This window comes from Calidris pugnax, unplaced genomic scaffold, assembly GCF_001431845.1.
Source record: "Calidris pugnax isolate Ruff unplaced genomic scaffold, ASM143184v1 scaffold13, whole genome shotgun sequence".
In the NCBI taxonomy this organism is placed as follows: Eukaryota; Metazoa; Chordata; class Aves; order Charadriiformes; family Scolopacidae; genus Calidris; species Calidris pugnax.
The window spans coordinates 19,249,876-19,275,179 of NW_015090810.1; the positions used below are offsets into that span (position 1 = coordinate 19,249,876).

The 25,304-nt window shown below is 38.1% G+C and overlaps 1 protein-coding gene across 6 annotated transcripts in view; it reads right to left on the reverse strand.

Annotated features, from left to right (window-relative positions):
- PTPRM (protein tyrosine phosphatase, receptor type, M) overlaps window positions 1-25,304 on the reverse strand; it is a 360,339-nt gene that overhangs the window by 334,153 nt on the left and 882 nt on the right. The window lies entirely within an intron of this gene.

A 25,304-nucleotide genomic window follows, 5' to 3' on the forward strand; every position in this document is an offset into this window, starting at 1 on the left:
CTGCTCAGCAACAAGCAGCTCTCCAGTGTAAGTACAATGACAGATGCATCTCTAGAAGATATTTTTATAGTTTGTTTCTTTGTTTTTCTGAAATAAATAATTGGTTGAAACTACAAAACACAAGTAGTGGCTTTTTCCCCAGTTAAACTACAAATTATTCTAGATTAGCATTTACAGCATTTTTCCTCCATGGAAACACCCAAGAAACCTTAGGTAAGACCTGCCGAGTAAAATTTTAAGCACATCAGGGCCTGTGTTTAGCTGATGAGCCACAGAATGGCTCAGGACCTTTCATCTTGAGCCCCTGTCCCCACAGGAATGCTCTGGAATATTATACCAGCATAAAGGCACTCACCTGCCCCATGGCAACTACGTGACAGCTTAAGCTTTAATGGATAAGCTACTGCACTTTCCACAGACTGTTATACACTTTAGGTATCTACTTTTCATTGTCTTGGCAATTAGTCTGCACAGTCAACCTGTATTATAACAATATGAAAGCTTTAAAACTGGTATAACAGCATATGCAATTGGGCTTGTTACTTCAATCTTAAAAAAAAAAAAAAGAACAAAAAAAAATCACCACCATGAACTCAAAATCTGCTTTTAAAATGGAATTTAACTCTGGTCTACACCAAAGTTTATATATACGTGTGTGTGTACACATTAGCTTGAAATATTGCATTAGTTGGATTTACTCTGTACAGGAATTAGAGACCCATTACATCTTCATTCCTGGATTTCTTTCTCTCTTTTTAATGCACTTATGTCTTTGCCACAGAAGCAGCTGGCAGCGTTTTCTACAAATTGGTATATAAAGTCATATTTCACTTAGGTTTTCTCCTCTTAGGGATTCTGTTACACTTAGCAATGATCGAGAGATGAGCAACATATTTTAAGAGTTCAGATTTCTTTTTTTTCTACCTGATATCCAAATTCTAAAGCAAGTAAAAATACAGTTATTTGTTATCCTGGATCTAAGTTATATGACTGGGTTACATGAAAGGGTTTCATTGCATGACAAATAAAAAAAAATTAAAACCAACCTAAAATATTTTAAGGGATAAGGATTGCATTTGCTTAAAGAACATATTTAACTATTAATTCCACAAATTGAAATCTCACCTCTAAAATGAAACTCTTTTTGTCAAAATCACCTTCTTGGCATTCCAGGAAGAAAGAAGACTTACTCTTAGCTATGTTATTCTAAACATATTAACCACTACAGTACAATCTATCTTTAAAGGCTCTTATCTAGAAGAGATTACGTCATCGACTACACTGCCAATTTATCTGTGTTTATTCACACAAAAATTTCCTTCACTGTGGAAACAGGCAAACTTTCCAAAGCCATCTGCACACTGATAAAGAGGGAATTCTGCTTCTCATTCTTTTAAAGTGACTTTTTCCAAGCCCCAGAAGGAATTGGTTTTAAGTCTTGTACTACTATGGCTATTTGTTATCTCCAAGTCAGTTACAACTTGTATCCACCTTAAATACAGCAGTATAACATACCTACCCCATGGAACTACATACTGTTTTTTCCTGTGCAATCCCATGGAGGACACTGATATACCTACTTTCAAGTTCTAGTCTACTAGAGATGCATTAAAGATACTAATTTGGGCCTGATTCATCACTGAATCAAGCCCTCTGGTTTCCACAATTCACTATCCCAGGAACACTGCAGAAAACAACAGGGTCATGAGTTATTTTCCAAGAAGGAAAACATAAGACTCCAATTAACATAAGGGCTTAATGATTTGCTTAAGTACCATCCAGGAAAGCACTTAGATACTTACTTAATTTGGCTTCAATAGGATTAAAAATTGAGAAGGTACATGCATAATGTTTCTGCAGGATGCTTTCTGGAGTTCTGATTTCCTGCTATTGCAGGAACCTGACATTTCACAGCTTATTTAAAAATTGTTAATTGAAATACCATTGTATTCATGCATAGATTTTCCGAAAATACCAAATACCATTTTTCTTCTTCCTTGACTTTGTCTTACCTTTAAAGCTTCTAGGTTGAAATTTGGGCAGGATACCAGAATGCCCCAGATTTCATTACATAAGAGTCAAACTAAAACTAGGGAACTTTTTTTTTTTTTTTTGCAATGATTTCAGCCCAGTATCCTCACAACCCGTTCTGCTTCTTGATGTTCCCCATGGAAACCCTTCTCTTCCCTCTGCAGCTCACAAGGATGACTTCCAAAGCCAGGTCCAGGCTGCCATTTGCAGCCACCGCTCTGCCCTTTTCCCTACGGTGGCTGTCCCCTGCTCAACTGGGCCTGGCTGCCGGGGAGGGGATGGAGGAGTCCAAGGAGGTGCGAACTCCCACCAAAGGTGGGGAAGAAGCATTGGGTCCTCTGGCGGGAGGACAGATCCTGACCCTCAGGCCTGCAGGGAAGGAAGCAGGACGCCAGCCAAGCCCAGCCATTGCACCCACAGGGCCCTCAGTGCACCGCAGCTCAGACCAGGAAAGATGGCCACGTTACACAAGGTACATTCACTGCCCAGCCCCTTACCCGTCCTTCCCCACTCCTGGGATGTTACACATGTTCCACTAATTCTTTTTAATTTTTTTTTTTCTTTCAAGTAACAGTTGATTACGATGCTGCTGAGCAGCATGAAGCGCCCCTTCTGCCAGCCCCCACCAGAGAATCACAGAATGGCAGGGGCTGGAAGGGACCTTCAGAGATCATCTAGTCCAACCCCCCTGCCAAAGCAGGTTCACCTAGAGCAGGCTGGACAGGATGGGTTTCGAATGTCTCCAGAGAAGGAGACTCCACAGCCTCTCTGGGCAGCCTCTTCCAGTGCTGTCACCCTCAATGCAAAAAAAGTTTCTCCTCATGCTGAGAAGGAATTTCCTGTGTTCCAGTTTCTGCCCACTGCCCCTTGTCCTGTTGCTGGGCACCACTTAAAAGAGTCTGGTCCCATCCTCTTGACACCCACCCTTTAGATCTTTATAAGATCCCAGAGCAACCCCACCCCCTTTGGATTTACTTTGTGTCAGGGAGGTGAAGGCTGACCATGGCAATGACGGCCACAGCAGGTTTTTGCTACACGTATGCCTTAATGCTTCCGCCTGTCACTCATCATTAACGTGTTTCACATTAACAGCTTCTTATTTCTGCCTCCCTAATATTAAGAGCAAATTGCTACGTAGGAGCAGGCAGTCTTAAGCTGAGCCTTGTATCTAGGTAACCACAAAAGCAAGCAGCGTAGGCAACAGTTTAGGTGTAACTATGCCAAACCACTCATGAAGTAACGGTTCTGCATTTTTAACATTCAATAAAAAACATTAGTTTCCAAACTGACTCACAATTATTATGTCTGGCTGTAGTTTAGTTTAAGTTTGACTAAAACATGATTTAAAGTCTCGGTTTCATTAAACCTCCTTTCCTTGTCTGCAAACATGAACGATTTGAATGTATCTTCTGAAGTATTACAGATCTTTTTTGTTGTTACTTTCAAAGCCTGTTTCACATAACCAAATAAGCTATACTTCAACAGCATTTTATGAGACAAAAATCTTCAGAAATATTATGAAACATTGTCATAATAAACCAGATTACATTAAAATCCTAAAAGAAAATGGAAATCCTAAACTGAAAAATTGCTAGACTCAATTACCCTTTACAATATGATAAATACTTTGTTTTTCATTCAGACCACGACTTGGTGTCAAAAGCAGGAATGCAAAGAATAGTGACATAAATTCATTTTTAGGCAAGCAATAGAATCACTTGACTTTACTGGAGACACTAGCATTTGTTTTCTCTTCTCTCATCTAATTTTTCGCCTTCTTATTTTGCCTAATGTAATTATTTCACTTAACATTATTTTGGTTTGATTTATGAAAACCAAATTTGCAACTCCACAGTTCCTTCTCCTAGAATTATTGCTGTGATTTTTTGAAGCCTAGCTACCTTAGTTTTACAAATATTTTGAAGTGTTTTAGTGGTGAAGTTTCAAATAAATGAAACATGTAGCAGATTTTAAAGACTCAGCCCAGGAATAATTTGCCAAGGAAATCTTATCAGTGGCAGAATATACTCAAACTAAAAACTTCACTATAATCTGAGCTATAAAGCTCGGATTTTTTTTTTTAGTTGGCTACTATTACAAGTAATACCTACAACTCTATAGTACTTAGCCAAGATAAAAATAATATAGCCTCCATTTTCCAGTGTACTTTGTATATACGAACATCCAGACTCCAAGCTATATATTCAAACAAAAATGGTATGGTACTATGAATACAGTTTTTAAAATTAGTTTGGAAGTTGACTTGTTTTGAAATAGATGCCTGTTCTTCCACCTTCCTTAAGAGTCCTAAGTCCCTTTTTCAGAAAAGCTATAAACTAAACTATAAATAAAACCACCCCTTACAAAACACCCACTCTCTAAAGCAAAGTGAAAAGCACAGATCTTCAGGCAAACTGGATTGTTTCCTAAATCTGTTGGATTAATCTGAACAGTGAGCACTGCTCACTCTCTCACTCTGTTACACTGGTCATATTTTTCCAAGCCATCTGTCTTCTAATCCTTCTTATCACCTGCTGAACACAAGCGGAAAGTTGAGAATAGTTTACTAAAAAGTGAGTGCACACTCAGCAGACACCAGCAATCTTTTTCACATGTTGCACAGTTATGGATTTACAAATTCAGAGATTAAGATTTAAGAACACATTGAAGACATCTGAAATAAAATACTTGTAAACATATTTCTTGAAGTGTGGGGATATTGTAAACAAATATTCTGAAATGCCTGCTGAGACACAGAAGTTGCTACGTGAAGCACAACAAACAGCTATGTACTGAATGCTGTTTATTCACAGAATTAATTATTTGTCATACTAAAGAAGCTGTGCGCCACTGTTTGCATTTTGTTTAAAGTTTGCACTAACTACTGCAACTACAGAAGACTGTCAAAAATTAATCCTCTCTTTATTCTCGTGAGTGAGTCTCAGGAGATAGAGGGGGGTTTTAATCATTTGAAATGTACTTATTTTAAAAGGAAAGAAAACTTTTCAGTTAGGCAGCAACATCATACATTTCATAACACTCAAACTTGATTTTTTGTGCAGACTGTAACTCAACAGACTTCACCGTATGATGAACAATTAATAGCTAAATGTATCTAGGCTATTCCTACTCTTTGCTCATCATTTTGATAAGGCTTGTCATGATATAGGAGGTAAAACTCACTAAGCTTCAACAGAATGTAAGTTAATTTCCTGAAAGAATAATGTAAGGGAGATTTTTATTAAATCCTAATTACTTCTACTTCATTATCACTTCAGTAGGTGGATTGGCTGATATCATTATTGTAATGGAGGGCAGTGGGAATGAATCAGTCCAATCTTACAAATATACTGCTTCTCCTCATCTTTTTATAATAGTCTGTCACCTTTTCTTCTATTTCAGTAATAAAATTCACAGAGGTCATACTGGGAAAGTGAAAAAGCAATGACTGAAAAGTGTCAATGGCAGACAAGCTCTTACTGCCTTTTTTTAAAAACTTCATCCAGAACTTCCTCTAGTTGTAGGGGCTGGCAATGTTGCCATTATGAAATAATTCGACTTTCAGCCTGGTTTGGCAGATGAGAAGAATGTGTTACGAATCTCCATGTTTTGTCAAAAGTCAGAGGCAAAAATTCCGGAACATATTCTGACAGTGGCTACTTCAGGAGCAACCCATGGCTTTGCAAGTCTAGCTCAAGCAAGCAGTCAGGAATAATCCTGAACTTCCGTTTTCTTTAGAATCCTCTTTTTTCCTCAGGCGAGTATTTTAAAACAAAGTAAGATGAGAACTAAAACTGACTTTCATGATTACAATTTATATGCCTGTTATACTGTTTTAAATTCTTTACACTTGATTAGAAAAATTGCTGTCTTGATACCCCCTGAGTAAACTTCATCGGCAGTAGTCCCTAAGTATTGTTTTCCAGTCCTTCAGAACAAAAAGCAGAGGAGGAAATAAAGACCTAGGAAAAGAATACTATAAAACCTAATTCTTTTAAGAACTAGAGACTGTAAAAACTGTTTTTTTATGAAAAGCTAGAATTCCTAAGAAAGGATTTTATTTTTTTTTTGAGTGCAGCTAGTTTACTGTTTTGTTATTATGATTGTTAACAGATACTGCTGCTTATTTCACACCTACAAAAACTAGTTTAAGATTCCCACTGTTTATGCATCTAATTCTTTCTTTAGATTTCTGGAATGTCTTGCCTTGCCACACTCTACCTAACTTCTTTGCTCCATCAGGGATGTCGTCTTTACCAATCTCTTTGGTTTCCTCCTGACCATCTCCCTGTGTACCTTCCCTCTGACTCCCTTCAACAACCCACCCCCTCTCTTCAACTAAATCAGTTTGAAAGGGCACTCAAGGTTTTAACATGACAAAGAAGTTAACTGATAAATTTTGCTGTTTCCTCTGCCTTGAATCCCAATTCCTTAATTTTTGTTAATGAGGAACACAGCTACCATAATTTCTAAAACCCTAGGTGGATTTTATACATAAGCATTTGTACTGCCTGGTTTGTCATGACCTGACCTCGTGGGTACCAGGAAGATTGCTGCAAGATTGATGGAGCCTTTGAACTTAATTAGAAGTGAAACTATACAAATAGCAGCATATACCCGATCTAAACACATAATCATAAAGCTACAGAAAGCATTCACATCCTTACATCCATCAGTTATCTACCAATTATGTGTGCTAAATTGCATGTGAAAAGCATGCTTTAGGTTAACTAATTTTAATCCTGGATTAAACAACAAAAATAATATTTCATAACTTTAAAATCTCAAATTATTTTCTAACAGATGGAAAAACAGAGGTTGAGCCGAAATACCAGCATTTCAGTTATTCTCTGTAGCATTCCTGTTATTTCATGGCAGCCATAATGATTTATTTTCTTTGTTTTCTTTTTGAAGAGTTATACACTAGTTCAATCCATTAAATAAAAAAAAAAAGGAAAGAAAAAGAAAAAAATCTTAAAACACTGAAGATTTTCAGAGATGCTAGTAAAAATGTTGCTTAAGGGTTCTCAAATACCCAAGCAAATCATTACCAGGAAATTACTTTTTAATCAAGCATAAGGAAAGCAGAAAGTATTTTATTCCCTGCAACAACATAGCACATGCTTATATGTTTGCACTTCAAGAGAGACCATAGTCCCAGAAATAAATAAAACTCTCTAATATTTAGCTTATATCCACAGGGAGACAAACTCATATTTTCCTACAGTTTACTTTTCCTTACAAATTTCTAGCATAAAACATGTAGTCACTCTCCTATTATTTATGATTTGCAATCTGTCTCAGCTAGGACAGCAATTATAGACTAGCTATTTTTTCCTTTTACAGTACTCATCTGTGGTTAGTAAGGTTACTAAGACCCAGAGAGAAACCTCACAATCCTCAAACCTCCCATCTTTCTTTTCATTTTAATTGTCTGAGGATAAGGAAGAATGGATATTTAGTACTGTAATTACTTAATAATGGCTCTGATACTTAAGTAGCACAGATAAGTAGTATTTTAGGTTTGGATGTGTCACGAAAGCTCAGATAATATGATAATAGAGTAATATAAACATTCACTATTTTTAAAAAATAGTTGGCATTTGAATAGAAAATCCAGTGGAAATAATTCCGCTGAACAGTCTACTAAAAGCTCTGTAATTCCTATGTTTTTTCTTATATCTCTGCTTTGTTCTTCAATAGATATTCACATACATATTTTGCAGCTTTTAGCCTCAAAATGGTCAAATTGATCCTAGGTAAGAAGAGATTCCCAGATCTTGCAAATCATCACCAAAGACACGGACAAGTATGACTGGTGCCCATGCACACCTGCACGGTGACTCAGCCTCTACAATCAAAGACTTGGAAATGGAAATATAGGAATTTAAATTGCCAAAGAAATCTCTAGCCCTTCAAAAGCAGCTTGCATCACAAATCTGCATCATCTAATAATACTTGGAAATTTTTAAAAAAATACATTTAGTACTCTTGGCAAGTAATATCAGAATACTAATGTTTATGTATGACTGCAAAGTAATATGAATCTTGAGAGAAACCCTCAAATTTGGAGCACCTGACACAATGCTCTGTCTCTGGTTAAAGGCCAAGAGGTGTAGATCGGGCTTTCTGAAACAGAATTCCCTAAAGAATAAGAAGGACTTTTGCCAGCCTTGCAGTAATATAAAGAGCAACTTCATCTGAATCAACTGAGAGATGGAGCTCACCAAAGTGAGAAACACAGACAACATTCAAAGCCAAATCAACATTGTCATCTGATGCAGGGATACCTGTGCTGCTTCTCATGCATTTCTTCAGAATAATTACCCAGTGCTGAGCACAAACATCCATTATCCAAAAAAGTTTGTTTATTATCCAAAAAGTTTGTTATTTTACCAATGCCTCCTTCATTAAGGTTGCTTTTTATTTCAATGAAAGTGTGAGTTGAAGGTGGATTGCAGACTTTGAGTCAGCATTGGTGTTTCAGAGTGGAAAGCATTATAGTCATCCTCTGTTAGGAATCTTGAACTAGTGTAAGTACCTCTTAGCTTTATTTCACACTCTGCCACTGACTCATTATCTCAAGTGACTCACTTAACCTGCATAGGTCAATTAGATTGTCTGTAAATTATGGAGGCTCATGGTTGTTATTAGGTGTTTCTCATTTCTGGAAGAACATTTGACATTCTTGGATAAATAAGAGCCTAAATTTTATGACTGCCAGATAAAGAGGGCCATGCTATATGTCATTTGCAGTCATTTTGCATGATAAGTGATTCTCCCATAGTCATCAGTGGTGAGCGTCACTTTTCTCAGTCCTCGACATGTTTTCATATTTAAGCCTTTACACGAGGTATGTGGAAGCGAGGCACAAAACAAGGACACCAATTGCCAGTTCACACAGAACTGAAACAAAAATGGGGACATGGCATCCACAAAAATGAGATACAGTGTTCATTTTGTTCTGGAAAGTGAAACAAATAGTAACTTTTTAGTCATGATTACTATGTCCTTGATTAACGTTTTTTGTTTCCTGAAAAGCAGAACCATACTCCCGATGTATTATTGAGTCCAAATACTTATTATTATTTGACAGGTATGTGAAAACCAAGCCCATTTAAGCTGTTTATATGTGTTCTACCATTTCAGTATTATTATTACCTGAAGCCAGAAGCAGAAAGACTGTTTACTATACAGCAATAAGGAATATTCAGCATTAGCAGGCATAGGAGAATACGGAGGTCATCAACTGGTGATAAGGGAATACACTTTTATTAGTTGACTCACAGGAAACATCTTGTTACTAACACCTTCTTCTGGGCTTCCCCAACTTGTTTTAATTAAAACAGGAATAAACTGTTTTCCAGTTTTGCTAAACAAACAGGAAAAAATATCACACTGACAGAAGAAAAGGTCTTTTCTCAGGAGACAGTTCTTAAATGCATAACCTTCAATAACCTTTAGTTTCTCTAGGTATAACATGAAATTTTGTTACAGTCAAATGCAATTGTTTTTGAAACAGTCAAAGAATTGTTTCGGCTATTGTTGATATACCATCTGTTAAGCAATGTATCGGGTAGACATGCAGAAGCTAGCCTAGGAAGCATTTCTAGGCCTACCTCTGTAGCCAAAATTGCTCTTTAAGCCACTACAGACCAGCACCTACTACTGACAGTGGTCCACACATCTCTACTGCGCCTCCCTCTTTCTGTCCTATGAGGCTGCACGGTAAACCAAATCAAGGACCCAACTGATTTTCTGGTTTCTCTGTTGTTTTGGGTTTTTTACTGCTGGGGATGTGGGAGAAGGTGGTGTCAGGTGCCCAAGGGGACTACCAGACCATGCTGTCCCACCTGCCACCCTGCCCCTGCAGCCCCATTTCAGCTCAGCCCTGGGCCGACAGTCCCAGCGATGCTGGAGGAGTGCCCATCTCCAGCTCTGTCTCTGGCCCCTTTCTCCTTTGGCTCCTGCCTGAGGACCCTAGTTGGACCCTGGACCTTTCCTTGGATCCCAGGACATTACTCTGCCAGGTGTGTTTAGATGCTGTGGGACTCCATGCAGTCTGTGAGGGCACAGTCAGTGCCAGGGTCACCCTTGGCTCCCAAGCCCCCTTCCCCTAAGAAGAAGCCAGCCCTTGCTGTTCCCTAATAGGGGAAGGAAGGTGTTGGTGAAGTTACCAAGTCCAGGTGTGAAACTATTGCCTGATAACTAGATTTCACCTCAGCTCATCCACAGGAAATAACAATGTATGTACTTCTTCCCCAGTTGTACAAACCTCAGTAAGAAATGAAATCCTAAGCAATACTGACATTTAAAATATCACATTTGTTACATGAGATAGCACTTACCAAAGAGCTATCGTTTGAAGTCTTCTGCAAAAGCAGTTGCAGCAAAATTAAATACTTCCATCACATTTTAAACGTTTGCAGTATAACATCTAGACAGCCACCCCTTCATGAATTTGATTGAGAAAACTGATGCAAGAAATCTGTTCCTACATTGACAACCACTCATCCTCAAAGTAAATTCATTATGGCCCTCCTAGATCTCATGCTAATGATAGATCAAGAAAACTGACTGGGATGAATAGATACGGTCTTCCTCCAAAACAGAAAATAGCAGTCACGTGGCCCATTACATTTCTTTCTTAGGATGATCTCACAGTACAGGAAAATAAGAGTTGAAATCATAGCACGATCTTGAAAGGCTTCTAAGAGCAGGAGCTATTCCACTCAATTTCAAAAAGCTAAAGAAAGGGTGTTCCGGGATTAGGAAGGCTCATTTGACAGAACCCAGGAAGGCCTTATTTCAACTTTAAATTGCTTTTAAGAAAAAGAAAATGCTGGAATTTACCAAAAAGGTCTGCTCTGGGAATTTTAATACGCATTAGACTTGAATGAATGTTAGCACAGGCTTCCAACATCGTATTGGATGTTTCACTTTTGAAACGTCTCTTCCCCTCTGAATTCTGTTCCAGCAGCTACCAATTCTACTGACCACTGAGCAAGAATTACTGACTTGCCCCACTCAGACCGCAATAAAATTTTTGTCTGCTTATCTAGCACAGATTCTTCTAACTCCCATGACTAGATAAAACGGAACAACATTTGCTAATTGGATGGTGTCTTGAACTAGACTTTGAGGCTGATTATGGAGACAGAATGCTCAGTTAAACAGAAAATTAAGGAGTTTGGCTGACACTAAGAAAACCAACGCAGTACCTACCATGAGACCGTAAAATAAGTACATACGTTTTCTAGGGCTTTGTTTTTCCAAGCAACCCTTTCCAGATGTATCTGGATTTGCTCTTCCCCCCAGCCAATCTAACTCTACATGCCTGCTGAAAACATCTTGCCAATTTGGTAATTTTTAAATGCATTTTTCATGCATCCTTAAACAACCAAGTGTTTTTTGACAATATGATGTGGCTAATTACAGCAAAAGACACATAGGGGAACTGCAGCGACCTCAATTGTGGCAATACCAGATTGAATCTGATGTCAGCCTATTCCAGCTGCCGGCATCTTGTCTGTGGTAAAAGGAAGTCCTCTGGAGACAGCTATGAACCCTAAAGTAGGCCAGCTCGAGATGGTCCAGACTTCATGTTAGTCTTTTAAAACAAAGAAGTTTTAGAGAGGCAGAGAAGCTAACATTTCCAGCTTAGTGACACTAGAACACTATACAACCATATGGCACGCGCAGCTTTGTTGCCTTTAATTTTTTCCTTTAGTAATTCATGTTGTAACATTAGTATCTGTTCTATATGTAACACGTCAATATTTAAATATTGTGCCACTTCATTATACACTTGTTTGTATGAAAGTAGTTTTTTTCTTTCAAAGACTGGAATGGTTTGGGTTTACTGGGGTTTGATTTATTTTGTTGTTTTTTAAAGAAACCTAATATTCCACTTGCATTGACCAGAAATAATACATATATTTGGAAAGTGCTGTTGTCTGAGTGCATAAAGACACATAGTGTGTTCTTTGTAAAGAAACAAAAAGCAAAAAACCCTTCTCTTCTGCCAAAGGAACTTCAATAAAATTAAGAAGTACACGCCCATCCAAGTCTCAGAGTAAAAATATTTCAGGGATCTGGACAAACCATTTGGAAATGCAAAGTAAAGCTACACTTACGTTTCCTCAGGGTAACAGAGTTAGAAATATAGTCCTCCAAATTAAGGTAAAATAACTATACTCTGTTTGTTGTTACTGAAAAAGGATGTGAAGACAGAGGGAGGAGTAGTAAGAGAGTGGGAGAGGAAAAAATGACACAGAAAAAATATTTTACCTTGTTCTCTTCATAAAATTTTATCATTATTTTGAATTACAAGCAACTTAAGACTCACAAAATACAGTCCATCACAACTTTAGTTGTGAACATTTGTGTAAATCTAGTCTAGCATAAGAAAATGAGGTCCAAGTGAAGTCAATGGCAGTGATGAACAGGATAACTTGTAATTCAGCTTCAGCCCCTAGTTGAATACAATGCATTACTAAAAATGAAAATGTTTGAGTTCTAAGTATGCTGTCCTCACAACTTCCATCAGGAAGCTTTGTCCTATTATAATAAGATTTCCCTCTTCTAAAAAGATGCTTTAAAATTTACTTAAAAATTTCATTTCTAACAATGAGATTTGGCTCTTTTAAAAGAACATTTATCTATCTGCAGCAAAATGCTTTTTGACACCATAACAAAGAAAGTACTAAACAAAGAAAAACAGTAATTATATTTTTAATTACTGTGCTATAATTAACACATCTTGTATAACAAACTTTAAAATTGCAGACAAAGAATATCAGATGAGGGCAAAACTTGGTGTTATCTGCTGCTATTTGCACTTAATTAGCAACCTCAAATTTGCAGAAAAATGGTATCAGTTTCTAAAAGCATGCTTTTTCATAATTTAACCTTGACACGGGTGGAAGCACGTGTTATGAAGCTTTATATTAAGTATTGAAGAACGCCTAGAAAAAAAGCAGACTGTAATATCATTTATCTTGAATATAAGTAATGCATCAGTGTTTGTGGAAGCCAAGTGAAACCGAATCTCTTCATGTGTTCGTTTCAAAGTAAAGGCAACCACCTTGCTCAGAATATCTTGTGGCTCTGCAGATGTACTGAAAATCATAAACATGGTTATATCCAATTGCTAGGCAGGCCTTCTGGAGCTGGAAGACACGCAGCCATAAATATTAACGTGTGTGCTTTTTTAGACCTATCTTCAAATGTTCCATCAAATTTTCTTTAAATAAGGAAAAACATGAAGGAACACATTTTAATAGGCAAAGCAAAGCTCAGGCAACTATTAAGTAAAAAAGGTTATCCCAGCATCCTTTAGGGAATTTGACAGTCTGTACTTCCCTAGACACTGCACATCATTGATATGCTAAAATGCAGTATACCAACAAAGCTTTAGTTAGAAAGTGAATCCGTGAAAAATAATAATGCTTAGAAAAAGCATCTCAAGTTAGAGGTGGTAAAGAGAGAAATTTGGCACACAATAACAAACACGACAGCTGATGCAAAATGTAAAGTCTGTGGCTAGCGGATTCAGCAGAATTTAGAGAGGTGCTATGAAGACTTCCTCACCACAGAAATCTCATGCACATACTGAGCTTAAAGCAAATCGAAGAGAGAATTTCATTCTTGCAAATAAATATATTCTCCCAAGAAGTATTATGGCACAGGAACTGTATAGAACAGGAATGAGAACAGAATCTTCAGAGAAGATTCAAAGATTCTACTACAGAGAAGTAACCAAAGCCCAAATATCTCAAAGTAAGAAAAATGAATAAATCTTTTGGCACTTCAGTTTTGTTTTCATTACAAAGATCTTTCCCTTAACAAATGTAGTACAAAAAATTAGGACTTCTGTTAGGCTTTAGCCTTACAATAGTATTGAAAGGCTCTTAAAAGGCAACAATAAGGAAACGCATGGCTTCATCATAAAAGCAGCCCAACTATTAGCACACAAAATAGTGGCCTCAGGTTACATAATTTCAAATGCTTTTCTTCTCAATATGAATAAAATTCACCATTGAAAGAAACTAGACAACCTGAGATTATGCCAGAGGATCTTCTATATTCCCTTACACAGGATAGGCTCTATTTGCCAAACACAAAAGATAAATAGCAGCACTCTAGTCATTGAAGCATCATTGCAGTATCAATTTCCATATTACAGGTGGAGAGCTAGCTTTTCCAAAATGGTATTTCCACTTGAATGGCAGTGATATGGGTACATAAAAGATCTCAGAGGAGCTCTTTCCTGGAACTTTATAGGCAAATTCATTAATGGGAAACAAACCCACAAAACTTTCTGTTTATGGCTGGAAAATTTCAACAGGTGCATTGCTAGATATCTTTCAGTAGATCTTAAAAATTATAGATTTCAGATTTCCAAAAATAATCCACTTCGGAGACGATTTGTTTATGACCCATTTGCTGTTGAGTCAGAACATCACTGCTGTGTAGTGAAAATGATCTCTACCAGCTATAAAGGGAAATAACTTGATAGAAAAGGCTGCATTTAATCTGAACCTTAATACTACACAGAATGTCAAGTAAGAGTTGGAGGCACTTCCAATATGTACAGCTTGAAGAGGAGGAGGAGAAGAGAATGAGGAAACTAAAGGGGAAGTTGGACAAAGTTAATTGACACAGATAGTGTCAATTGAAACTAGAGGAATACTGTCATCTTGCTGGTGCTGTGCAGCTGTCATGACTACACCTAATATAAATTGATTTTATACATGCAGAAATACAAATGAGTGACTTTGCTGATGAATACACAAGATATCCAAGGTGTGTATTCCAAGGGCTTTTTTTTTTCTTTTTTTCTTTTTGGTAAATGAACTTTGCTTCTTCATAGACTTGCACAGGAGGTAAAAAGACCTGTTTTAATACTTCATGCTACTTAAAGTTACAAATGGTTGCATCATAGAATTGTCTAGGTTGGAAGGGACCTTTAAGATCACTTAGTCCAACCATCAACCTAACTGATAAAAAAAATCACATCACTAAACAATGTCAACCCGTCTTTTAAATACCTCCAGGGATGGGGCCTCAACCACTTCCCTGGGCAGCCCATTCCAATGCTTAATAACCCTTTCAGTGTAAAAATTTTTCCTAATATTCAATCTGAACTTCCCCTGGCACAACTTGAGGACATTTGCTCTTGTCCTGTCACCTGTGACTTGGGAGAAGAGACCTCGCTTCAGGTAGAGAGTAATAAGGTCTCCAAACACTACAACAATTAGCAGGGGTAATTTAAATTCAACAGGCACTATAACATGCCCTTGCAAAATACAGCTTTTCCTTGTTATTAAAATAAGAATAAACTTCTTAGTAATTATATAATTGTTGTTACTGCTACACTAAAAAACAGGGGGGAAAAAACCTGCCATGCAGTTCATAAAGCTGCTTACGTTTTGCAAACAATTTAAGTCCACTGCCTGAACTGACATTTCTCCAAACAACTTTCTAACATCAAAAAACAGTCTCCCACTAAATTAAACAAGTCAAGAAAAACACCACAGGACACGTAACACCTAAATATCATTCCTGAAAGATACCACATCTCTTTATACATGGCACATCAACTTATTCCGTTGCACAATTTGAGGGTCTCAGGCTCCCTTAAACTTCACATGGCGTATTTTGCACTCGTGAAGAGAACTTGGATGCTGCCACTGACCAAGTCCACTCTAGAATATGAGGATCTGTTATTTCAAGCACATAATCATTGCTAGTGCTGCTACACACGGGGCTTCCAGAACTCAGGTAGCATCCTCATTTTGTCCAACATAGTGCTTGCTGAATTCATCAGACCCTGTAGACACCAGCTCAGGAGCAGGTGCACAGTATCCCACTGATCTTCTCAAAACAGGACCTTCGTCAACCCACCTGGACCTTTCAAAAGCATTTCATCTCACTGTGGCTGCTTAATAAGGAAACCTCATAAGGAAATGCCAAGAAAAGCAACAAGTTTTACATCCCTTTCTTCAGGTACCATGCTATAGTTTCTAGAAAAGCACCCTTCCCTATTTGGCATAAAGAAGAGCCCAGAATCCTCCTCTGAAAGCTCGTCCTCTCTTTCAGTTCCTTCTTGGGAGACCACTTGTAAGAGATCCCAACACGACCCTTTTAATTAGCAGTACAGTGGAAGGATCCCTTTCCTAAGATGTGAGAACCACAGGGTCAGTGCTGTCTGCCACTCAAACAGTAATTAGCATTGATTCCTACTAACTGAAAACCACTAAAATTCTGCAGAGCTAAAAGACCGGACCACGGATCTGCTTCTCTTCACCTGCTGTTTTCCTTCCAGAGCCTTCTAAAGTGTCTGACAAATCTTGATTTCTCTTCTACAGATGGATTTCTCATGTTGATTTCTCTTCTACAATAGCCTGAGTGCAAAAGGAGGGCTAAAGACCAACTTCAGTTCCCATCCTGGGGATAGGGCTACTCCCTTGCAATTGCAAGATGTGAATTTTATGCCCAGTCGTGCTGCAGCAGAAACCAGAACGACACAAGAGTTGACTGTGACACCTAGGAAACATAAAGACTAAGAGTATGGGGAAACCAGGATTTGGCAGAAGGGCATTCCTCCCCTCTAAGCTAAAGGGGAAAATGAGATAGTAAAACTTTAAGTAACGATACAATCATATTTGGAAGGTAATGCAAAAATCATAGTATATGAAGTTACTGGTGAGAAAAGTGCATCCTTAACTTCCGTGTTCTCATACAATAATTTATGTATTGAAAGTGTGTTTCAAATTGTGTGAGAAGCACAGAACTGTGATCAATTGCTTGCATGCAATTATCACAAATATTTGATGTTATTAGCTGCTGCAACATTATGACTTGGATAATTACCTGCACCTGTTTTCTCATAATTAAATGGCTGTGTACATCATTAAATTTTCAATGAGGTCCAGACAGTATTTTTTTTTCCTTTGTGCTACTGAAATGCAGTTGATTAGAAATGTTGTGACTTCTAGATGAAGAATGCATTATTTCAGCTGGTGAGGGAAATAACTATATTGCTTTAACACTGAGAACAGAAGTACTGAGCTCTTTAATTCAGCTCATGGAATTCATTAAAGCCTTTTAATTGCTGCTTCTCTGACTCTTGAGTTCTGCAAACATATACAAGGGAATTAAGACTGTGTCTGATACATTAGGAAATCCGATTGCTTCAAATACAAGAGGACTTAAATACAAAATACAATCCATCCATTTTGCTCATGTACTAACCTGCAACCACATTTGGCACCTGATGTACTGCCTCATGACTGTCCTCAACTTGGGAGCAGAAGTCCAAAAATGTGGACAACTTGAGACACCCAAAGCCATATTGCAAGGGCAAGTTTTAGGTGGCTATATGTAGTCTCCTAAATGTGCTGCTTTTGGCTGAACCAATTACTTTCATTGAAAAAATGTTGTTTATGCCCACATGCTAAGTGAAGAAATGTCAGTCTGCAAAATTTTAGACATTTTACAGCACACTTCTACTGTGTGTCAGATTTTAAAATATTACATAGTGCATTTCCTACAAAGCTTGGTTAATGAAGTAATTTAAACTACATAATTCTCTGATAAAAGGAGGAAGACAAAGGGAGATGCTAAGTTACATTCTTCTTAAACTGTGATCAAAAGATTGGTTTGGTTGGCATATGGGCCTGGTTTTTAACACTGATGAGGAAGAAGCTTTCTTTATCACTGTCTTGTACTTCAGAGTAATTTCAAATTCAACCCAAAGAACAAGTACTTCGTGAATGACAGGTTTGCCAAATAGCTTTCTGATGCAGCATTTAATGACCTCTGCCTCAAATGACTCAAATCAATGACTTTTTGGCCGCTCTTACTATAGTCACAGCTCGAGCTGCTAACAACATACTATCCGTCATCAATGTCTGCCAACAAATTAAGTCTGCAAGAAGAGATCGAAAAAAATCTCCCATAAATCTAATTGAGACAAGAATTCCCTCTTTAATTTCAGCAAAAAGCCTTAAAATAATATGCCAAGAAAATGATTCCCTGAGGAGTCATAATGTTTGTGCTCCTGAAGAGGAGTGATGGAGTCCAACTCCAGCTCACTGGTATTTTGACTGTGACTATGATCTTGTCATAGAGAAGAACTATCTTAAAAGATAAACTTCTAACTCAAGAAATAACTGACTTAGGCCCTGAAATGGAGGCAGTCACATTACACACTTTAAAGCCTGTAGATGCAAGAAAAGGTTTTGATCCACTCTTTATTAGTTTCTAAAGGGCAAGATGGATGAGAAGAAATCTAATGGGATAAGCATGAGACTGAAAGAAAAGCCCTGAAGACTGCAAGAAATTAAGAGGCTTTTTTTCCAGTAGATTAATTACTAAATGAGAAAAAACTTATTTAGGAATACTCTGATTATTCTCCTGATCTTGCAATACAGTGAGCGCCGCTCCTAGAAGAGCATCTTTAGACTCTTTATTCACAGTTCTCACAGCCCTTTTACTGGTCACAGCTTTTCTCAAACTGGCTAAGCATTTTCATCCTCTAACAGAAGAAAATAGCCAGGCAAACAAGCACAAAAGTTGTATTGCTACTTAATACAAGTCTGTTGAAACTGGAGCAGAAACCACTGCAGTGGTTTCAGCAAGATTCCCGTGGCAGGGAACATACAGTAACATGGTCTTCAGCGCTGAGTGAATCCCTAGGGAACCCTAAGCTCAAGCATGTGCTAACTTCATTTATGTTACTATGAGGTCACAAACTACCCAGATTAAAGCTTCCTGAGGTACATTTATATGTCTCAGCCATATTCCCAGGAAAGAAAATTTACCTTCCATGTGGCCTTTTCTGAACCAAGAGCCACTACCAGAAGTAACTGAATTATTCTGTTCCAGACCAAATTCCATTTGAAAGATGCCAGTTCACCAGAAGGTAATGCAAAGGTAGATGTCCTGAGTCCTTGATAGAGTACTTTAATCATTATTTACTGGCTTTACAAAATGAAGCACTTTCCCTCCCTCCTGTTGGGATTCTCCTACCTCATCTGAAGGAACTCCTCATGAACATTGCAGAGAGGGGGAAAAAGCCCAAACACACAAAGCCCAGTTATTCAGTGTACTTCTAATTTAGCAGGGAAATCTGAAACAAGATTCTGATGCACTTAACCAGCAGGACAGTGTTTGGCACTATGGGTGGATGATGGGAGGGAAGACTGGGTGTCCAATGTGTAATAATAAAACTTTGTAATCCTAAACATTTTTGTTATCAAGAAATCCATTTCAAACCCAGCTCCAGTGCCTATCTTATTATGTTAGCTGCTTCTCAGCATATATAATGGCAGGTGTTACATATAACCTCAGCAGGAAACATGTAATCACAGCAAGGTAAATGAGTTAGGCTAGAGGGCTTGCTCAGCACCGTGTGGCACTACATGGTGTTATGCAGAAATACCCTCAGAAGTCAACTCAATCTTCCAGGTTGCTTTGAGAATACTCTGGTTTAATGAGAAGTGAATTCCCAGACCTTTCATATAGCCTCTATCTGAATTCTATGGACATTTAAGAAGTCATAATTTATCATATCACCATTTTCCAGTCAAACATCTTTAAAAAATCTTTAACAGCTATAGGTGGATTCTGACACAGCATCTCCCGCTCACTTCCAGAATCACAGAATGGTTTGGGTTGGAAGGGACCTTAAAGATCATCGAGTTCCAATGCCATGGGCAGGGACACCTCCCACCAGACCAGGTGGATCATCCAGCCTGGCCTTGAACACTTCCAGGGATGGGGCAGCCAGAGCTTCTCTGGGCAACCTGTTCCAGTGCCTCACCACCCTCACAGTAAAAAAAAAAATAATTCTTTCTAGTATCTAATTTAAATCTCCCCTCTTTCAGTTTAAGACCATTACCCCTCGTCCTATCGCTATGCTCCCTGACAAAGTGTCCCTCCCCATTTCTCCTACAGGCCCCCTTCAAGGACTGGAAGGCCGTTATAAGGTCTCCCCAGAGCCTTCTCTTCTCCAGGCTGAACAATCCGAAGTTGCAACATGTTCTGTGATTTCGTACTCAAGCATCAGGGCACTGCTGAAATGCATAAGAAAGCAGGAGAACTGTTAGCCTTCTCTTGGCCTCCTGGTAAATTACAGTTATAAATACTAAAGGAAGCCTGTTGCTTCAAACAAGAATTTGAAAGTCAGTCATCTACATTGGGCATTACCTCATGAACCACACTGTTTATATTCAAAATACTCTGTTCTACTACAGACGAAGAAAGTGTAAAATAAAAGTCATATGTAGAGAACATCTACAACAAAAGATTAGCATTTTATCTGAAAACTATTAGGCATGGCAAAATACATTCAAATAGCTTGTCTAGTTGCCTATTAAGATAGCAAGGAACAATGTCCATCAGTAATTTAGAATCAGCAATTCTGATGCTGATTACCTTTTACTCCCCTTTGCAAGAATACTGGATGCTCAATATTTGTAATAAACTCGGTACTTGTGCCAGGTGCTGAAATCAGTACGTCAGGTCAGATGTTACAAAAACAACCATAAGATTCCTGTTAAGCTATCACAACAAGCAATATCTCAGGTGTAGCTCGTGGTGTTATTTTAGTTGTTGTGCACGACTCGCTAAGTCTTTAGGTATGTTTTTAAAGCAGCTAACCCCTTTAGGGCTTGCACTGCAGCCATGATAGCACACAGGTAGCTGGGTCCATGCTCAGGTGGTTTGCTCGGGCTGACCTCCATGTTGCTTCGCATTAGCAGCAATTGATATTAGCTTACACAGTTAATTGGAAACCACCTTGAATGTGTCAACACGAGCTGGAGCTGCTTCCAAGAGAGGGACGTCCTTAATGCCTGCAGCTATTACCTGTATGTTCAATAAAACACTAAACATGCTTGTGTTTCAGCTCTAGAAAATTCTATGAAAAAAGTCCAACTTGAACACAGCGAACAAGGTGCAACTCCCACACCTTGATAGTACTTCACATTATCTCTGGATAGCATTCAAATTAATTTTAAAAATGCAGCAATCTGGGAGAAACAGCTATGAACAAGAAATGTATTTCACGTTAGCTATGAATGTAAACAGAAGAAAAGCATCCCTGCTGACACAGAACACAAACACAATACGGTGCTAAAATATACTTAATGAAAAAATACTCATCACAACAGAAAATCAAAGCACTGTGACTTTACATGGTAAGCCATTGCAGTTGGCTTTAATTCAGACTTGCCAACTGATCACTTTGTCTTTTTAAAACGGACCACAACTCTTCTACGCACAATTAAACAACAATATACATTTTTCACACCACTACTTCACATTCTATAATATTAAACACTCCTCTAAATCATTGACTTGGTTTATGGAATATCTGCTAGCTATGCATGCCTGCTAATTAAGTATCAAAAGGCCATTTTAAACAACAATTAATAAAGCATTATATGCATTTTCTACACAGACACTACACAGACATTGAAAAACATTAAGCAACACTAGATAATCAGGACACAAATAACCCCAGTAGGCCATTCAAAAAAATCACATATAGCCATGAAAATCATATATTACCACCTCAAATAACACAAACAAAATCTTCATCCTGGCTTTGCCCAGCACTGCATTAAATACAGAAATCTTCATTGCTGAAAACATCCTTTCAATGCACTGAATGGCAGCCTGTGAAGACTTGATTTATAATTGGGTTTGAACTATTCTAAAATAGCGACTCATTGCAAATGCAGTGACATCCCTTCAGTAATCTCAAACCAGCCACTGCATCCAAGAAAAATTATGCTACTGTCCTTCAGAAATCAACTGGAACTAAGAAACACTGTAGAAAGATTTTACAGAACAGAACACAGTATTTTGTAACAAAGTACGCGGACATGAACAGAAATGATACCCAGCAATGACAAATAGAGCAGATTCTTGACAATATTTGCATTTCTTACAGAAATCGGTAAAATTCTAATTGCATCACAGTCAGTGACAAGACTCACTGTAGTAGTATATAAACTAACAAAATGCACTCATATATCACAAAAAGTCTGTTTTGATTTCAAATTCACATACATTTCTGTGTTTTGTTTATTTGTTTTTTTTTTAAACTCATCTGAGTTTTCTCCACTCTTACCCTACTCGTTCCTCAGACAACCCCAGCTCCTACCTAACCCACCATTTCAGAGTCCTGACCTTGCATTCTCTTCTCTCCATTGCTGTCTTTACATCAGTTGTTCACAATGGGTAAACTGGCATCTGTACATACATGTGTATGTGTCCATATATGTATTTACACACCTACTAATTCTTCCGCTTATATCCCCCCCCCCCCAAATTTGATTTATTGCCAATTAAAAATAGAGTAGGATAATGAAAAACAAAGACAAAACTAATAACATCTTCTTCCCATGTTCAACTTCACTCCTTCATTCCCAACTCTTCTAATTCCTCCCCACAAAGTGGCACGGGGTAATGGGGAATAGGGGTTATGGTCAGTCCATAACACTTCATTTCTGCTCCTTCCTCCTCATGCTTTTCCCATGCTCCAGCATGGGTTCCCTCCCTTGGGAGACAATCCTTCACAAACTCCTCCAATGTGGGTCTCTCCCAAGTGGGTTCTTCAGGAACTGCTCCAGCATGAGTCCTTTCCACAGGGTACAGTCCTTCAGGAATGTACTGTTCCGTTCTGGGTACCCAACAGGCCTCAGGTCCTGCCAGAAAACCTGCTCCTGCATGGGCTCCTCTTCATGGGCTGCAGCTCCTGCCAGGAGCCTGCTCCAGCATAAGCTCTCCCTGGGCTGTGGCTTCCTTCAGGGCATGTCCACCTGCTGTGGTATGGGGTTCTCCATGGGCTGCATCATGGATATCTGCGTCAGCATGATCCTCCATGGACTGCAGAGCACAATTTCCTTCACCATGGTCTTCTCCATAGGCTGCAGGGGAATCCCTTCTCTAGTGCCTGGAGCGTGTCCTCCCCGCTTCCTTCTTCACTCACCTTGGTGTCTGCAGGGCTGTTTCTCTCAGGTTTTTCTCACTCCTCTCTCTCACAGCTGCTGCCCGGGGTTTTTTATGCTTTCTTAAACATTCTATCCCAGGAGCACCACTGGTGTCACTAAGGGGCTCAACAGTGCCCTGTGGTGGGTCCATTGGAGCCAGCTGGAACTGGATGCATTCAACATGGGGCGGTCCCTGGTCTCTTCTCACAGAGGCCACCCTTGCAGCCGCTCCACCCCGCTGCCAACACCTTGCCAATAACAGTAATCTACTGTTTGGGCACATTTTTTGAAGACAACTTTATTGGACTACAGCTAGAGGGTTTATACTTAGTGTAATTGTAAATGCATATTATATAAACACATTAATATCAAACTGCTCTTGCTGTTTTATAGGATAATGTAAGATGGCATTAATAATGACTAAGTGTTTCTGTAATTATAGTTTTGAATACTATTATAAACATACACTCTTGGAACAGAAAGCCAAGGACAAAGAGAGAGGCTGAGAAAAGGGAAGAGCTACTCTTCCTTCTTACAGCATTTACTCCATCTGACCCACAGGACACTTGAAACAGAAGAGCAGTGTATTAACCACTCTCATTTAATCCATACAAATATATACAGAAATATACACATGCCTGGGTCTGTTTAACGTTACACATTTTGGGGTCTGTTTAATACAATTTCAGGTTAGTATTGACTCATTCAAGGTCACGGTTATAATTATCAAGAAAATTAGAGTGCCAAAGTACTATTACTTTAATAGCACTAACTTCATATTTCTCTACTACAGTAACAATCCAACAAGGATTAAAGACCCCTGTAAGAAATATTTTTAGAAACTTTTTATTATCTTTGATATAATTTACCATTTTTCATATAAAATTAGATCTAAGAACTATTAATATTCACCAACATGTAAATACAGTGTGTAGATTAACGGGTGCCCACAAATGCATGAATATCACACGACATTTCTTTTGCCACACTGAAATAACATATTAAGCCAAAATATTTATCTATCTGAAGTACAGCTACGCCCTCAGTCTCATGTGGATTAAAATAAATCAAATGCCGTAACTAGTGCGCTTCCCTCTGACTGCCACCAAATTAAACAAAATATTATATATTGACATCAACTCACTCACTGGAGCATATTGCCTGAAATTAGGAATGTTATATGCATTATTTTTTTCTACTGACAAGGGACTGCTGAACTGAGAGTTCTTGTTTCAGTCTAGTATTACAACATTGTTGCATAAAGCGTTTTGCTTTCAAGCCAAGAATTCCCCACAAACCATTAATCTAAGATGTTCTATTCATTATCATCTCAAGCTATTTTTTCTAAAATATGTAGCTCAGAAACTGCTGACAAACTACTTGAAATCATTTTTTAAGTGTATCACATAACCCTCTGGCTAAGGCTAACTGAAAACTAATTAAAATCATTAAGATGATGATTTGAACAAGAACAAGAAAAAAATGTCTAGATGAAATTATGAGGAAAAATTAGATACTACAAGACTGAATCGTGCCCTTAGACACACTGCTTCTCATATTCAAAAAAGTGAGCATTTCTCTCCCTCTCAAAGGGGTTTTTGACCTTTTAAGGCACGAATATCCTCAACCCTCCTCAGACTAACTCGTTCATCTTCTGACCTAGGACTCCCAAAGCATATTTCACTTCCTTTATGGGCAGAAGTAAAACTCCCTAAACTCTAAATATAATTTATTACCAGATTTAATATATTTTTACTGATCATCAGAACATTACTTTAGTCTTCTGATAAAAAGGCAGGAAGACAAATAAGAAACAAGTTGTATGACATCTGATAAATAAAATTACATGTATCATTTTCCCTCCATAAAAATACCAGTCCCTAGTCTGGAATCTTGCCCCTGGGAAAACAAAAAGAAAATAAATAAAACATCTTCAAGTCTATGGTCATCATAGAAAAGAACACAGATTTGAGCCTCTTCTATCTGCCAAGAAGACTGAACAACATACTGAAAACAATACCGACAATCACTTTTACAAAATCCAAGTGGGGACAGTAATGAATGAAATTTGGAATAGAAAGACCATTTCCAGTGGCGTGATTGAGAAAAAGAATGTATAGCTTGTACTGCAAGCCAAGATGACTGATAAACGATGTGTGTTAGCTCCAACTTGAGAAACAGTATTAAGCACTAATGAAATAGTCCAGAAAATTTTTAGCAGCGTGTGCCAACACCACTGGACAAGAGCCAGTTTAAAAAGGAATT